The sequence below is a fragment of the Hemitrygon akajei genome, chromosome 20 (assembly GCF_048418815.1).
Source record: "Hemitrygon akajei chromosome 20, sHemAka1.3, whole genome shotgun sequence".
In the NCBI taxonomy this organism is placed as follows: Eukaryota; Metazoa; Chordata; class Chondrichthyes; order Myliobatiformes; family Dasyatidae; genus Hemitrygon; species Hemitrygon akajei.
Window position 1 is genome coordinate 23,465,295 of NC_133143.1, and position 17,765 is coordinate 23,483,059.

A 17,765-nucleotide genomic window follows, 5' to 3' on the forward strand; every position below is an offset into this window, starting at 1 on the left:
AGTGTCGTTGATGAAACAGGTTTCAGCCATGGTGTGCTTGCCAAGTGAATTAAGGTATTTTTGTGAGTGCTAATCAAGTGGGTGCTTTGTGGAGGACAGACTTAGAGAATAAATGTACTGTGAACTTTGAACTTCCTCAATTGTTGCATCTCCACCATTCATTTGAATAGAATTCACCTGGCTTCAATTTTATCTGTCAAGATAAAGATAAATAATTACTTGAAATTACTTTCCTTCTGTGCCAATAACATCACCTCAAGCATCTACCGATGATATATCATTGATCCTCTGATTTCTCATTTATATGCTACTCTGAGCAACAACATCAGAAAGTCTGGCATATTTTTCACATGGATTCAGTCCTGATGAAGGGTCTCAGCCTGAAACGTCAACTCTTTACTCCCCTTCCACAGATACTGCCTGCCGTGCTCAGTCCTTCCAGCATTTTGTGTATGTTGCTGAAGATTTTCAGCATCAGCAGAATCTCTTACCTTTATCATATTTTCATAAGTTTGCTAATGGTACTGGTTCTAACCCACCAGCACTCTATCAACGAAACCTCCACCCCTCCACAATCATCAAATTGTTAAATTGTGTAAAGGGTTAAAATTTCTTCAACAAGTAACTGAGAAGACTGACTATCAGAAACTGTGGTCTGTAGCCATAAATCCCATCTCTCTCCCTTGCAATCAGCATGACTGCTACTGTAATCACGCTAGCAACATTCAGACTTCAGTGCATTTGCTATAATCTTGTACAGCATTATTCCTTAGTGCTTCTCCAGTACAATTTGCTTACACATCTCAGGGACGAGGACGAGGACTGACTACTCTGCTCTTACTCAAGCCAGTCCATAAGACTGATGACTACCTTCTGTGCTGTAATAATTACTTCCACATTTAGTCCACAGATGATTTCACCTTGCCTTGCCTCCAAGTTCAAAATTCCTTCCCTCAAACCTTTCTCTCTTTTTACCTCTCATGCCATCGTTGTCATTTTAATGTTACTGGTCGGCTTTCTGTCAATCCTTTGCCGCTCAGTGTCTGCTACCAGTCTGTGTTTAAGGGCAGATATTTTTCCTGTCTAAATAACATTGAGTGGAACCATTATCATTGTAGATATTGTCCTGACGTATAATCGATTGCCCCAGTTCGTTTGAGAAAGTGAATGCTGAAAACAAAGAGCTCACATTTTGCTTGTCAATGGTTGTCATGTCATCCTGGTGGAAGAAAATAATGAGCTGTGTCCATGACAGCAGCAGGTTAACCGTGACATATCACAACATCAATACTGTATGGATGTGCCAAATATCCCCCACAACTGTGCGAGGTTCACCTGAATCACAAAAGGTTTATATAGCCGTTTTTGGCAGCGTCTGACTTCTGGCTTCGCTGGTCACAGGTTATTCATTAGTCATCCAGCCTTGACTTCCAGACAACTTATGAAGAATCATAGAATTATACAGCACAGAGCATAAGTTCAGCAACGGTGCCTGCACTGGCTCTTTGAATGAGTAATCCAATTAGTCCCACCCTGCTGTTTTGCAAGGATTGCTGTACATTTTTTCTATTCTTGTAGAACTCTAATTGCCCAACAGATATCAGTTCTGTGCCTGGTCTGTCCACATTGCAGACTATTCTGTCTCACTATCCTTAGCATTTTCTCCAAGGCCTTTCATGTCATTCTGCAGAAAGAATGCGACTTGGTTGTATTCACTTGTAAGTATGAACTGATATCAGGGAACCTATCAGTAGTGTTCTTGTTTTCAGTCCTAATTATGTTGATGCATTGCTTTAAAGTTATTACAAATGATTCCTTTCACTTTTTGTAGACAACCAGTGACGGCAGATTAATTTAGCAATTTAATTATCTGCCCTTCATCTATCTATTATGGCACAAAATGCCATGTCCCTGGTTGAGAATGCTAGCCCCAGAGAAGCTTAGAACACAAACTTCATAGACAGTTTATGGGCAAAGTTTCTCCAGAGCTGACTTGGAGTGGAAAATTGATGGAATGCCTGGCCAGACACAGGCCAGGGGGCAATAGAAACCACAGTCACAGAGGTTACATAGATTAGAGGGATGCACAAAACAGTCAGGTAGCATTAGATCATACAAATTACTTAAAGGCCTGATAAATGGACAACTCCTCTTTGAGCGAAGAAGTTACACAACTTGGCAAATCAAGAACAGCTTCTTCCCCTCTGCCGTCCAATTTCTAAATGGACATTGAACCATGAACACTACCTCACTACTTTTTTTGTGTACTACTTATTTTAACTAAACTATTTAATGTAATTCAGCTTTTTTTCTGTACTTATTTATCATGTACTTATTGTGCTGTTGCCGTAAGTTAACAAATTTCCTGACGTATGCCGGTGATGTTCAACCTGATTCTGATTCTGATTCTGGTTCTGATCAACAGTGCCATCTCTGCTCCACAATTTATGTGAATTGAGTTATACAGATCATTAGCTTGAAGCTATGAGCAAATATTTTCATGGTCTCTTAAAGTAAAATTAACACGTTCAGAAAGCAGACTCAATCAAAGCATTTAAATCTTCTCTATTCATAATTTGAAAATTATACAAATAAATACAGATAATTAAGAATAACGTACTTGAAAGAACCCACTGTCATGATAGATTAAGTGCTTGGATTTTATATTAAAAAAATTATTTTGCAAAATGGTTCTCAAACTTCTCAAAGTGATAGTGGTTGACAGCAATTCCCTCCATTTTCCAAAAACGTAAGAGCACCAATGCATCAGACTATCTCAGTTTAGCCAGAGTGCGAGATAGACAAAGAGGTTCAACCACTTAATAATTCAAAAGACTGAGCCAATACACATCTTCTTTCTTGTATGCTATTGCATAAGTACATGTACAATTGCAATGTCAGATTGCCTACAGTAACATCAAGACGAATGTTGCATTGTGGTAGTTGCAAGTCGCATTCTAAACTTAAACTCAATTTCAGAATCAGAGATAATGATACAATTATAAAATGCACAGGAATGAACTTATAGGCAACGTTTTTAGGGCTTTGAATTTCTCAAGTTTGGGGCCAAAGCAGCTGAAGGTTTACCAGCCAAAAATAAAGCAAAGGAAGTGGGAACGGGTAAGTGGTCAACACCAGAGAATCGCCAAGATTTCCGAGAAGAAGGACATGAAAACAATAATGGTTCATTTCTTGTGCTTGATCTTTTTATAGGAGTTGTGGGATGATCTGTCTAAGAGGGATATGAGAGGAAAAACATTGCTGGATGTGGATGGAGTAAGTGTATGTATAGTGGCAGGAAAATTGTGCATGTGTACATGAATGTCTGCCTCTGTGTGATTGCGAACAAGTTACAGCAGTATAGAGAAGTGTTCATAATGCTGTGAGGTATGCCTTGACCTATCTACCAATGTCATTGTTCCCTCCTTCTCCCTCTCCCTCCTCCTCTCCCTCTCTTCCTTTTCCCCCGTCCCTCTTCCCCTCTCCATTTCTACATGATGTGGTAAATTGTTTCACTGCAAGGTTTGGGCAAGTCTTTTCACATTACATTGATAAGTATAGTTACTATTATTTTCACTTAATGCAATGCATACTGCAGCAACTCCACACAGATAATATGAGCCAGTCATTGCCAACTGAACCTAATGATATTTTTCTTGTTTTGAACCTGTATTTCCTTTGTTTATAATCAAAACAGAATGGCTGCTGAGAACAGATAACAGAAACGCAAAATGTACAAGGACAGAGTAAAGCACAGAAAACTGATGAATACATCAAATTAATTAAGTTTAAGTATGTGATAGCAGATGATTCAAAGTGAAACAACATGAAGTTTGAATTGGCTGTTTGATAGCAGGAAATACCAGGCCTTGTATATATTAAAGTACATAATAACTAGCAGTCCCCATCAATTACTTGAATATAATAAAGAACAGACCTTGTTACACATTTCAAAAAACTTGCTTTGTTGACACCCAAGTAGAAGAGCCTTGCAAAGCAAGGGGAGGACCATGAACCTGGAAATGATAAAAGAGCTAAATGAGTATTCATAACAGTGAATTGTTTCACAACAGCACAATATCTGTCAGTCTAAGTTGCAGTGTTTTACATTGTTATGTGAGTAAGTCATGCAGTCAGAAGACATGGTGATAACATTACATAAGTCATAGAGCCCTACAGCACAGAAACATGTCCTTTGGCCCATCTAGTCCATGCCAAACTATTAATCTGCCTAGTCCCATCGACCTGCAGCTGGACCATAGCCCTCCCATCCATGTACCTATCTAAAGCTTTCTTCAGTGTTAAAATATTCATCACTTGCACTGGCAGCTTGTCCACACGCTCACCACCCTCTGAGTGAAGAAGTTCCCCTTCGTGTTCTCCTTAAACATTTCACCTTTCACCTTTAACTCATGACCTCCAGTTGTAGTTTCATCCAACCCCAATGCTTGCTTGCATTCACTGTATCAAACCCCCCCTTAATGTTATATTCCTCTATCAAATCTCCCCTCAGCCTTCTATGTTCTTGGGCATAAGGTCCTAATCTAGTCAACCTTCCCCTATAACTCAGATCCACAAGTCCCAGAGGCATCCTTGTAAATTTTCCCTGCCCTCTTTCAAACTTATTTACATTTTTCCTGTAGGTGACCAAAACTGCACACAATACTCCAAATTAGGCCTCACCAACATCTTAAACAATTTCAACATAACATCCGAACTCCTGTACTCAAAAGCTTTCTTTGTGACCATATCTACCTGTGATGACACTTTCAAGGAATTATGGATCCGTACTCCCAGATACCTCTGTCCTACCGAACTCCTCAGTGCACTATTTCTCATAGTATAAGACCTACTCTGGTTGGTCATCCCAAAGTACAACAACTCACACTTATCCACATTAAATTCTGTCTGCCATTTTTCCAGTTGATCCAGATCTCACTGCCGGCTTTGATAGTTTTTCTCGCTGTCCACTACATCCCCAGTCTTGGTGTCATCCACAAACTTACTGATCCAGTTAACCATATTATCATCCAGATCGTTGACCTAAATGACAAACAACAATGGACCCAGCACCGATTCCTGCGGGCACACCATTAGTCACAGGCCTCCAGTCAGAGAGGCAACCATGTTCTACCACTCTCTGGCCTCCCCTGCAAAGCCAATGTCTAATCCGATTTACCAGTTCATCCTTGACCCTTTTTGACCGGCCTCTAAAGTGGGACCTTGTCAAAGGCCTTGCTAAAGTTCAGGTTCTAAAAGACATAGTTGAAGAGACTGTGGAGGTATTAGCAATTATCTTTCAAGAATCAATAGACTCTGGTATAGTTGTGGAGGACTGGAAAATTTCAAATGTCACACCACTCCTCAAGAAAGGAGGGAAGCAGAAGAAAGGAAATTATAGACTAGTTGGCCTGACCTGAGTGGTTGGGAAGTTGTTGGAGTCGATTGTTAAGGATGTGCTTTCAGGGTACTTGCAGGCACATGATAAAATAGGCCAAACTCTGCAGGGTTTCCTTAAGGGAAAACCTTGCCTGACAAATCTGTTGGAATTCTTTGAAGAAATAATAAGTAGGATAGACAAAGGTGATTAGGTAGATGTTATGCACTTGGATTTTCAAAAGGCCTTCGACATGATGCCACACATGAGACCACCAAACAAATAAAGAGCCCAGGATATTACAGGAAAGATTCTAGCATTGATAGAACATTGGCTGATTGGCAGGAGGCAAAGACTGTGAATAAAAGAATCCTTTTCAGATTGGCTGCTGCTAACTATTGGTGTTCCACAGAGGTATGTGTTGGGACTTCTTTTTACATTATATCTCAAAAATTTAGATAATGAAATTGATGGCTTTGTGGCCACATTTGCAGAAGATGCAAAAGTAGATGGAGGGGCAGGTAGTGTTGAGGAAATAAAAAGGCTGCAGAAGGATTTGGAGAGGTTTGGGAAGTGGGCAAAGAAGTGGCAGATGGAATACAGTGTTGAAAAGTGTATGGTTGAAAAGTGCATGTTGGTTGAAGGAATATAATTATAGACTGTTTTCTAAACAGGGAGAAAATTCAAAACTCCGAGCTGTAAAGGGATTTGGGAGTCCTCATGCAGGATTCCCTAAAGGTTCCTGTGCAGGTTGAATCGGTGGTGAAGAAAGTGAATAAAATGTTAGCATTCATTTCAAGAGTGCTAGATTATAAAAGCAAGGATGTAATGCTTAGACTGTATAAGGCAGTGGCAAGGCAGAGGTTAATAGGTTCTTGATTAGTCAGCGTGTGAAAGGTTATGGGGAGAAAGCAGGAGGGTGGCGTTAAGAGGGAAATGGACCATTTAGGCCGAAAGGACTTATTCTATTCCTATATCTTATGGTCTAAAATACACAAGTATTGAATGCAGTGGGTAGAAAATAATATTACTTGCAGAAATTAATTCTAAAGTCCCACGCACTCACTCAATGTAATATGTACAGAAAGGTAAAAGCTCATTTGCATAGAGTTCAGAGGTTGAATGAAGACTTCAGCTCACAGCCATTTGAGATAGCACGTGCAGTCTGAAGCAGGGAGTGACTACTACATTGTCACACGCAGATACCTTTCAAGGAATTATGGATGGTCCAGCTTTGTTTCGATAAAAGGATACAGTCTACGCCTGAAGACACAAAGACCAAGATCCAAGATGGCAGCGTGACGCAGCTTGCAGCGGCCACTCCGGAACTGATTATGTTATTTGTGAAGCGGGGTGCCGTGCGCAATCATAATCGATTGAAAACGGATGTGGGAGCACGGAGGAACATCGGGAAATTCCAGGAAGACCTTCTTCGTTGCTGCTGCTGCTGTGAGGTCCGGGACTCTGCTGGGAAGAACAGGCCCCCAGTCCTTGGGGTCGCGTTGCCGATGGCCGTTGGTGGGGCCGTCTTAATACGCTCGGCAGAGGATGGTGCTCGGAGAAGCTGTGCCGGAGGGGATGGTCATCGGCTCGGGGGTTCGACAGACTTGGAGTCCACTGCGGTCAGGTCGCTTTCGGTGTGTGCTGCGTCTGCGAGGCTGGTTTCAAAGGAGCTTCCATTGTGTGATGCATCTGTGAGGCTGAGTCGGGCGGCGCCTTCGAAGTCCATAGCGGGGGTATTCCCTTCTGCCGCTGGCATGGGATGGCGAGTCTGTCGGGACCCTGGGGACTTGTGGAAACTGTGTGGTGATTTCTTTTGAACTTATAGTCCTTTAACATCTTTGGACTATTTTTACTGTGCCCATGGTCTGTTTTTTATCAATTATGCTATTGTTTGCACTGTTGTAACTATATGTTGTAATTATGTGGTTTTGTGCAGGTCTTGTAGCTTTAGCTTGTGGTCTTGTTTTTGTCTGGTGGATTTGGAGCTCCTTTCCGGGGAACGCGCTAGACGGTAGCGCGATATTAATACGCAGCAGCATCTCCGGACTCTGGATTGGGGATTGCCAAATGTTATGTGGATTTTCTGGTGTAGTCTGTTTTGCCATATCATTCTGTTATTTGTCATTTGTGATATAATTCTGGGGGAACGTTGTCTCGTTTTTTAACTGCATTGCATTTGTGATTTCTAAATGACAATAAACTGAATCTGAATCTGATATTTTTGTTGCACTTGATATATAGGATTTTGATTTTAATGCAGGTGAAAGCCAGATATGTCAGGGTATTCATTAGTATACCAGTCACAAATGTAATGGCTGCTTACAGTTAAAGGAGAGCTACTGCAGAAACAAGGACAGCACATGAGAAAGTCTTGTTACGAACCCCGTAACTGGGTCACCTACCAGCAAAGATAGAGAGGTTCACTGAAGTCTAATGATACTATTTTTAACAGTATTTATTAGTAAAAATACACAAAAATAATATCAATGCAAATATACAGATAATATACGTTGTCAACACTAAATCTAAAAGTGCGGGTATAATAATAATCAATAAGAAATAAGCTCTATCGTTGTCTAGGGGATAATGTATTGTCCGATGGAAATATAAAGTTCACTCAGTTCATGCAGGCTGCAGCCTTTGGGGACCGCTGTGTGGCAATGGTTGGAGAGAGAGAGAGATTTGGGAGAAAAACTTGCCGGCTTTCCTTTTATGATTTCGATCCAGCAGGAGTCCCGTTAGTGTGGCCGTTCACCCGTGGCCTCTCCTTTAGCTAAACCGTTCTTCCGTGGTGTGCCCACCAACCCAGGCAAGGGAGGACGCACACGAGCCCCACCGGCTTTTGCTATAAAACGCTGTCACTGGATTTCCAGCGTTTCTCCTGGTGCGTCTAAAGGGGTTGTTCCCCAGACCCCTCTTTTATCCTTACTCACGGGGTCTCAGATGTCAATCAGGTTGGGATGATGCAATCCCTCAACCAGCCCGCTCTGGTCGTCCCCTGAGGGGTTTCAATGAATAGTACAGTACTCAATACACAATTCCGTCTCCAAGAGACAATGGCCGTTATCAGGGGTTCCGTTTCGCTGAGGCCAGGACACATTCCAAACCCTGTGTATTCTGCGTGTCTCTCTCTCTCATTTCCTGGGTCCCAGACCTGAATTAATAGCGATCTTGCGATTCTCAAAAAGGAGGGGGCGACTTTGTACCCTTCGGCCCCTCAGAGTTGCGTCACATTCGTAACAGTCTGAAGATGCTGGAAATCAAGAGCAACACACATAATATGCTGGAAGAGCTCAGCAGGTCAGGCAGCATCTGTGGAAAGGAATTAACAGTCGACATTTTGGGTCAAGACCCTTCTCCAGAACTGAAATGGAAGGGGAAAGGTGCCAGAATAAAGAGGTGATGGGAGTGAAAGGGGGCTTGCTAGAAGGTGATAGGTGAAGCCAGGTGGGTTGGGCTGGAGAATAAGTAATCTGATGGTGGGAGAGAGTGTTCTCCATAGGAGAAAGGGAAGAGGCTGGGGAACTAGAGGGGGTGATGATGGGCAGGTGAGAGGAAGAACCCAGAGTGGGGAATAGAAGAGGGAAGGGAGAGGGACGTTTTTTCCCCAGAAGAAGAAATCAATATTCATAATGAAATGAGATCTGCCATGGAACTGATGTGCCAGAAAGAAAAATAAAGTGGATTCAAGTCGCTTCTCAGGCAGAAGTTGATATGTTTCAACACCAACCTCTCAAACCTATTCATCACAGTGGACCTAAGTGCTACCAGATGATAGTCTTTGAGGCAGATTACCACGTTCTTTGTAGGCACCGGTATAACTGAGGCCTGCCTGAAGCAGGTGTATACACAAAGTACACTGCAGATGCTGTGGTCAAATCAACACATACATAAGCTGCCTATCCCCTCCCTGCCTCCCCTCCCCCACCCCTTGATCTTTACTCTGATTGGTTTTTCACCTGGCACCTTCCACCCTCCCCCCCCCCCCCCCCCCCACATTCCTTACAGGGTCCCTGCCCCCTCCTTCTTCAGTCCTGACGAAGGGTCTTGGCCCGAAACGTTGACTGCTCCTTTCAATGGATGCTGCCCGACCTGCTGAGTTCATCCAGCTTATGTACGTGTTGAAGCAGATGTATACCTCATACTGCTGAAGCGATAGGTTACAGATATCGGTGAACACCACAGTAGTTGAGCAGCACAGGCCTTTAGTACTTGGCCAGGATCCCCATCTGGGCTTGATGCTTTCTGCGGGTTCACCTCCTGAAGGCTGCTCTCAAGTTGGCCTCAGAGAATGAAATCACAGGGTCATCAGGAGGTTGTGGGAGTTTGTGAGGGCTGCTCCATATTTGGATGGAAAAGTGAGTATTGAAGGCATTCAGCTTATCCGGGAGCAAAGCCTTGTTGTCACCTATTACGCTTGGTTTCATTTTGTAAGAGGTAATAACATTCAAGCCCTGCCACAGGAGTCCAGCATCCTTCAGTGATTCAAGTTTGGTCTGGAACTCCTACTTTGCCCGTCAGATGACTTTCCGGAGATCGTAGCTGGACCTCTTATATTTCACTCAGTCGTCAGACCTGAATGACAATGACAACCCACAACCAAGATAAAATCTCCTCATCAACCCCTTTTGTGAATTATCATAAATATGGTTTTTAGTGTTGAGAGGCATAGAATCATACAGTATAGAAATTGACCTTTCTGCCCATCATGTCTGTGCTAGCCATCAAGGATCCATTCTAGACTAATGCCATTATTTTCAATGTTTTCCCAGATTCTCCCCTTCATCTACATACTAGGGCAATTCATCTACCATTGACACATTTTACCATTTGGAGGAACCCAAACTACAGAGAGGAAGCCCACACGGTCCCCGTGAAAAGGTGCAAACCCAGCACTGATAGCACCTGATGTGCCAGGATTGAACCAAATTGTTCGAGTTTTGGAAAAGTGCACACAGTTTCTCATTACTCCTCATAATCCTCAATTCCATTTTTTTTTGTTGTTAAACATCCCTATTGTACAGAAAAAAATTCCAGCCTCTCTTTCCTCCCCTTCCTTTCACCATTCCAGTAAATCTCGTTCATTTCTCCCCGGCATCAGTAAAGCAGAATAAATTTGGATAAGTTTAAGGAATAGGAATTAATTGCTTTAATTCTTAGGAGTGTGGGGTGCAATGGGAGCATAGTGATGTTATTAAAGTTCAGGGCATCGGAGTTCAGAGTGCAATTCTGACTCCGACCGTACGGAATTTATACGTCTTCCCTGTGAGTGCATGGGTATCCTCCAGTTAGGCATTGTAAATTGTCCTGCGATTAGGCAAAGGCTGAATAGGTGGGTCGCTAGGCGGTGTGGCTCGTTGGGGTAGAAGGCTTTTTCCATGCTGTATCTCTAAATAAATACATAAATAATTCCAGCCAATTAAGCTCTAAGGATAAAATACAGTAGAAGATATTATAATTGTTGAGAAGGAAGAAGGAACTTAGAACTGATGAGAATTTTCTGAACTGGGATAAAAATAGGTCTATTGCTTCATTAATTTGAATCATACAACAGAATTTTTTCTAAAAGATGATTGCAAAATGTGATTGGTATTTCCATGTAATTTGTACCATGCTTTGGGAAATTATAGAACACTTCTTATTCCATGCCCTGCGTTCCTCCTGAGGCCACTGGGCATGTGCATGACATCATTTAGCTTGCAGTATCACTTCTGCAGGTCCTTGTTGCTGAACCCACATCTCTAGTTTCAGTGTCTCTCATTCAAAGTCCCAGCACTCAGCATGTTACCAGTCTCTTCAGATCTTTTCTTTAATTTTTAAAATAAATGAATCAGAAGGACAAACAGCCTTTATGCAACTATGTTCTATGATAATTAATCAAAGTGCAGCGCGGTTTATGAAACCAATGATAAATTTGTTGCTGCATCCCCATCAAGTGTTGGTCTTTTTCATTTATAGCTTGCAAATGTTTCAACTTTTCTTCCTGTTTAAGTATTATTATACAGGAGAAATCCAAATGGCAGTTAAAAAGTGAAAATAAAGCCCTTTATTAACTCAACAAATATTATAAAGATTATAATGTATCTTTAAGCTTGTTGTTCTCTCTGCATTTGTGTGTGTGTGTGTGTGTGTGTGTGTGTGTACACAAGCATGTGCAGGATTTTGTGAATAAAACATACTAGAGTCCTTTTATGTGCTTAATAAAAGCTGCAGCCCTTCACTTCCATTACCAACAAAACCAAAAACAGTCACCTTACATTGACATTTAAGAGACACTGTCTCTTAAAGCGAACACAATAACTCAATGAGAGCATTTGTGAATGATGTAGAATGGTTTCTATTATGAATTATATGTGTCATCTGTCACCCATTACATCACCCTACACAAGACACCCCACCACCCAAAACTGGTGAGTCTGTCTGGAGCTCATACTGTCCGGCTCGGGTCCTATGTGCCTAGCTCGGAGTGACAGCAAGTGCCTCTGGCTCGTCCAAGGTCATGTTGAGATGCAGGGGGTATGGTAATCAAACCATCCAGGTCTTGGTGAGATGTTTTAAGGCGATTAACAGAAATATATTCAGGTTTACCCTTCCTATCTGCAATAAATGTCTTTTCGACCCGTTCCAAAATGCGGAACCAGCCATAAAAAGGGGGCTTAAGGGGTTGTTGATGCATATCATGGCGGACAAAAATGAACTGGGTAGAACATAAGTCAACTGGAACCCAAGAGTTCTGTACACAATGATGGGAGGTAAGAATAGGCATAAAAGAAATGAGTTTACTGAGGGGGCAGAACTCTGTTGAGGACCAACCATGCGGAATAAAATCACCTGGCGCCCATAGAGGCTGCCTGTACACCAACTCAGCTGCGGAGGACTGCAGGTGCTCTTTTGAAGCTGTTTTGGGCCCCAGCAGATCCTACGGGAGATGATCATGCCAACAATTGTCTGTCAGGGAGGCCCCCAGAGCAGCCTTTAAGAAACTGTGAAACCGCTCACACAGATCATTGGACTGCGAGTGATATGCCGTGGTCTGATGCAGTTTAACACTGAGCTTCTGGGCCATTGCAGCCCAGACATCTGACGTGAATTCAGGACCGCTCTCAGAAGAAATATCAAATGGGGTGCTAAGCCGAGTGACCCAGGTGCTGACGAATGCCTGAGCCATGTCCTCAGTTGTCATCGATGCCAGAGGGACAAACTCCAACCAGTACAGTCCACCAGGCAAAGGTAAAACTGTGGTAGGTGGGGAGAGGACCAACTAGGTCCACAGTGATGTGGTCAAGCCATCACTCAGGGACCTCAAAAGTGCCAATGGTGCCCAGATGTAATGGTTAATTGTCACCCACTGACACACAACACAGGTTACACTTCAGTCTCACACGTCCTTCCTTGGACCATACCACATAAACTTTAAAGCAACCAGTTTCTGTGAAGCCCTCCTGCCCGGATGTGAGAGGCCGTGAATGGAGTTAAGAACAGAACGCCTCCAGTTTACAGGTACTGTCGGTGAGGGCGACTGGTTGAGACATCACACAGGACAGAAACTCTTGCTTCCCCGAACTCGATGTCGGTCAGCTGCATTCTCATGACTGCTGTCCTGTAAGCCTGGACCTCGGGGTTGGTAGCCTGGTCAGCTGCCGTGCTGGCGTAGTCAATGACTTTGAAAGCAGTCCGTGAGAAGCAATCAGCTACGTCGTTCTTTTTCCCTTTGATGTGTTGTATGTCAGTCGAGAATTTTGAAATATAGGCCATCATGTGCACAAGGGGTCGATGGTCGACAAACATACTGAAATGCCAATCCTCCAGCAGAAAACAAAAACTGGCAGACGGTCACAGGAGGCCAAGAACTTCACTGTCAAATGTGTTGTACTACCTCTAGGGTGGGGTTGCGGGGGCAGAGCTGCCGGCTGAAGAAGGCAGGAGGCTGCCACGTGTCTCCAGCCAACTGTTTGTGCACAGCACCCGCAGCACAGTCTGAGGAGGGAGTGGGGATGGCTGTAGGTACGTATGTTGGGGAGCCGATAGGGTTGCCTTTGAAAGAATTTGTTTAGTGTTGTCAAATGCGTTGCTCATGTCTGCTGACCGCTCAAGCATGTGATTAGTGGTACTGCCTTTAAGGGCACTATACAAGAGGGGAATAAGTTCAGCAGGTTGTGGTGACAGAAGTTCACTATACCTAAAACCTCGTGCAGTGCAGGGCAGCAGAAAGTCCATAGTAGCGGCGACTTTAAATGAAGAGGAGTCGCACCTTCTGCAGAGATGCGGTAGCCGAGAAAGTAGGCAACCCAAACTAGCACTTGGTGGAGTTAATAATCAGCCCATGTGCTTGACAAGTGTGCGGAGATGAGGTATGTGTTCGGTATTGGATGTGCCAGTGACAAAGTATGTCGTCCAGGTGAATAAAAAGAAAATCTAAGTCTTTTAACACAGAGTCCATTAGTCGCTGGGAAGTCAGTGCTGTATTTTTCAGCCCAAACAGCAGAAACTCAAATAGGACAAATCACAGCAGTTTTGGGAACATCCTCAGCACACAGAAGCACCTGATGGTAGCCTTTGACTAAGTCCACTTTACAAAAAAATTATCTTTCCAGCTAAACATGCTGAAAAGTCTTGACTATATGGGACCGGGTACCGATCGGGGGTGGTGACCGTGAAATGCGGTGGTAAATGCTGCATGGGCAGCAACCACCATCGAGCTTTGGGACCTTGTGGAGCAGTGAAGCCTGGGAGCTATTCGACTGCATACAATGCCAAACATTTCCATGTTAGCAAACTCAGCCTTTATGGGTCTAGCTTATGTGTACGGGTGTAAACCGGCAAGCTCGTTGTGGAAATATGGTGGCTGACCCCATGCTTTGTGATTGTAGTGAAAAATGTGGGCTTAATGAGGTTTGGGAATTTGCCTGACAGGCGAGTGAATTCTCATGCACTACACTAGATAGAGTGTCATAGGGAGCTTGCTTGGGGTACAGGGTAACGGCCCCCAAAATCCAAGCTGCAGTTATTAAGATCTACGAACAGTCCTTTGGTGAACAGGAAGTCTGCACCAAGCAGAGGTGTGGCAGCTTTAGCCAAGACAAAGTCCTGTGTGCAGTATCACCCAGTGAAGCAGAGCATCACGCATCGTGTCCCATAAGTCTGGTTCAGATAGCTTTAAACCTAGTACACTCAGGAACATTGGCATTCACTTCTCATTAGTTATTTAATTTGCTTCGAAATACTGTTCCAATAGCTCTGCAAAAATGAGCCCATTACCCATTGTGTAAACAAACTCGTCAATCTTTCTGATGAATCCAGTCATTTCTGATGTTTTTTAATGATTGTACTCACAGTCTATGAACCCTGAATTCTTCTGTTTATGGCCCTTTTTAGAAAAAGCCAATCGTGTCTTCCCTTCCCAAGACACATACTGTTCTGTTTCGATGTTACTCTTGCCACGTTTTATTTTATTTCAAACGTCTCGTTGCAACAGGTTAGTAGTCATGTTGGGTTTGTTTTGGAAAAAAAACCTTGTCACCAATGTTATGTCTTGTAACTTCAAAACGTTATAAGCTAATTCCAGAAAGACGCAGAGTCCGAAATGCAGGTATGGCTTCATCTTTACTTTAACTGAGACATGCGCATATCCCATGGTAATACGATGACGTTGCAATTCACGTATCTTTACACATAACCCATAATTAATTATATAATCAAACAAGAATGCTTAATCAACCAATATATATACAAGATTACTCAAATATTATTGAAATATTAAATGCACAACACTCCCACAATTCAAAGGTGTACTGGTTAAGATTAGTAAGTTGTGTTTCGATGTTTTGATTTACTATACGTGTGACAAATAGAGCTTTTCCTCTTCTCGCAACACTGACACCTCGTCTGTTCAGCTGACTAGAATTTTGTTTAAAAAGGATTGAGTGCTTTCCCAGCATGTATAACGAATAAACTCTGGAAGCCTGGGAAGAGTTTATTCCTAGAATTTTGTTCTTCCACTTTCCTCCCACGTTAACATGTGAAAGTTGGCTTTATTTTGGTGGCTACCCACCCGAGCGGTGCATTGTTTATACCAAAAGCATGCAAGAATTATCTGTCCCTAGTAAGAGTTGTTTTCATTATTTAACTCAAGCGAACCCAGGGGCAGTGAGAATGCAGCACTCCTGACAGCAGCTGCTGGTACTAATCACCCTCTGCTGCTGTTCCCTCTCACCCTTCAGCAGTCACCTCAGGGCTGATGCAGGGAAGGCAACACTAAAGCTCTCTAGGGTATTTCAGTGAAGCCCGTCATCTAAATCCAAGTCATTCCTAGGCCTCCTGGATGAGACACGTGACGATGCATTTCAACTTTGAAACCAAGACTGCTACACTCTGAGGTGAAAATGCTCACTCCTGCAGGCGTTGGCGGAGGCAGTGAATGCCAGATCTATTTCCAGTAAACACAGCCCAGGAATCTTGCTGCCCTTATTAATGATGTTGCTGGAGGAGGCCAGGAGAGATAAACAAGTCCTTTTTTTTTTGCTAACCGGACATATTTGCTGCAGCCATGTTCAAACAATTTCCAGTCACCTTTTTTTAAACCAGCCTGTTCCCACAGAAGGACTGCCCGTGTCCTATGCCTGTAACTCCTCTCAATTTTGTTTTCCTGTTGTTATATGGGCAATGACAACATGGTGACCTGCTACCGGGTGAAAGACTAACCAGAACTTTGGCTTAGACAAATTAGACTGTCAGCCTCTTTGATAGCTGTTATTGAATTTGATACAGATGGGTTGCGTGTCAGACTCATTGGAAAAAGATGCATGCTGTGGTATAATCGCCAGTGTAAAGCTGTGTTCACCAAACATGTGACTGCTGCTATACAGAGGCACTTGTATTAAAAAGAAAGATGCTTTTCATTACATTCAAATGATGCCTATTTAACATAATTGAAATAATTTTAGTGACTGACCAACTCTATTTGAAAGTGATGACACCAGACAATATGCTCCCTCTGATTTTAGGCATGGAATGTACAGCAGAATTGACTCTGTTCTTTTTTTCCTCCAGTCTTTCTCATTCAAGATGACTTGGCAAACTAATGAATATGCTCAGTTCAGTAATTAGAGGAGATCACCGTTGATTATCTGTAACGAGCGATACATGACTGGATCCGTTATAGTATAAACAGAGGGTCACTGGTGACACCATAGTTCAAAATAGAGTGAGGCTGCACATAATGTTGAATAGGCGCGCATCAGATTTTGAAATTACTGGAGCCAAAACAGGTCTTGGTTTCAAAGCTATGATCTCTTTGTAGGCAGTTCTTGTTGCTTTGTTCCACTCTAACTCTATAATTTCATCTGTCCTACAATTCTCTGATTCCTCTGTCTCCTCTAATTTTGGCCTAATGCCCAACCATTGGTTGCCATGTCTTCAGCTATTTAGGTCCAGTTCTGGAATTCCTTCTTATCTCATACTCCTTATTCATTTACCTCCGTTTTCAAGTCACTTGAAAACCTACCCCTTCGCTAGTACTTGTTAAAAAGTCTCTTTAAACGGTAATAAATTTTGTTCCGTAAGTCTTCTGTTTTGTCTTATTATAGGTGTTAATTAAATTCATAGAGTTACTGTGTTCTGTTCGTAATTAGGGAAGTATTTGAGGTATTTACTGTTTCAGATTAGCTATTAAAAAAGAGCAAATATAGCCACAACAACTTTCATTTACCTAGCACCTTTAACTTAAGCAAAAAAAATCTCAAGGCATCTTTTAGGAATAACTGATGGTCACCGTTATGAGATAGTTCTCATTACTACCAACAGTAAGGAGGTACAGAAGCCCAAAGGCACACACTCAATGATTCAGGAAATGATTCAGGAACAGCTTCTTCCCCTCTGCCATTCAATTTCTGAATACTTATATATATACTTACTGCAATTCCCAGGTTTTCTCTATTATTATGTATTGCATTGTACAGCAGCCGCAAAGACAACAAATTTCTTGACATATGGCCAGCGATGTTAACTTGGATTCTGATTTTTATTTTGATAGTTGGTCAAAAGACAAGTTTTAAGGACTGTCAAACAGGGAAAGAGTTAAAGGTGGAAAGGTAGGTGGAGAGAATTTATGGCTTGAGTAGTTACAGATACATCTGTCAGCAATATTCCAACTAAATGCAAGGCTATTCAAATACATCAATCAAAAACACACAAGTATATAATAGGATTATAGTGCAACAAGAGACTATATGGATAAGGAGATATGAGACCATGGAAAGATTTGAAAACAAAGAATGGAATCTTCAAATTGAGCTTTCACTTTTTGTATTATTTATTCAAGGGATGTGGACTTCACATTTGAGCCATCATTTAATTGTCCGTTCTCTATCTGCACTTCAGAAGGTGG

At 42.4% G+C, this 17,765-nt stretch overlaps 1 long non-coding RNA gene across 1 annotated transcript in view; it reads right to left on the reverse strand.

The window, feature by feature from the left end:
- LOC140713958 (uncharacterized) overlaps positions 1-17,765 on the reverse strand; it is a 32,851-nt gene that overhangs the window by 9,995 nt on the left and 5,091 nt on the right. Inside the window, exon 3 of the long non-coding RNA XR_012095782.1 lies at positions 3,938-4,016. This is a non-coding gene — a long non-coding RNA (uncharacterized lncRNA). The remainder of the gene's footprint in view (positions 1-3,937; positions 4,017-17,765) is intronic.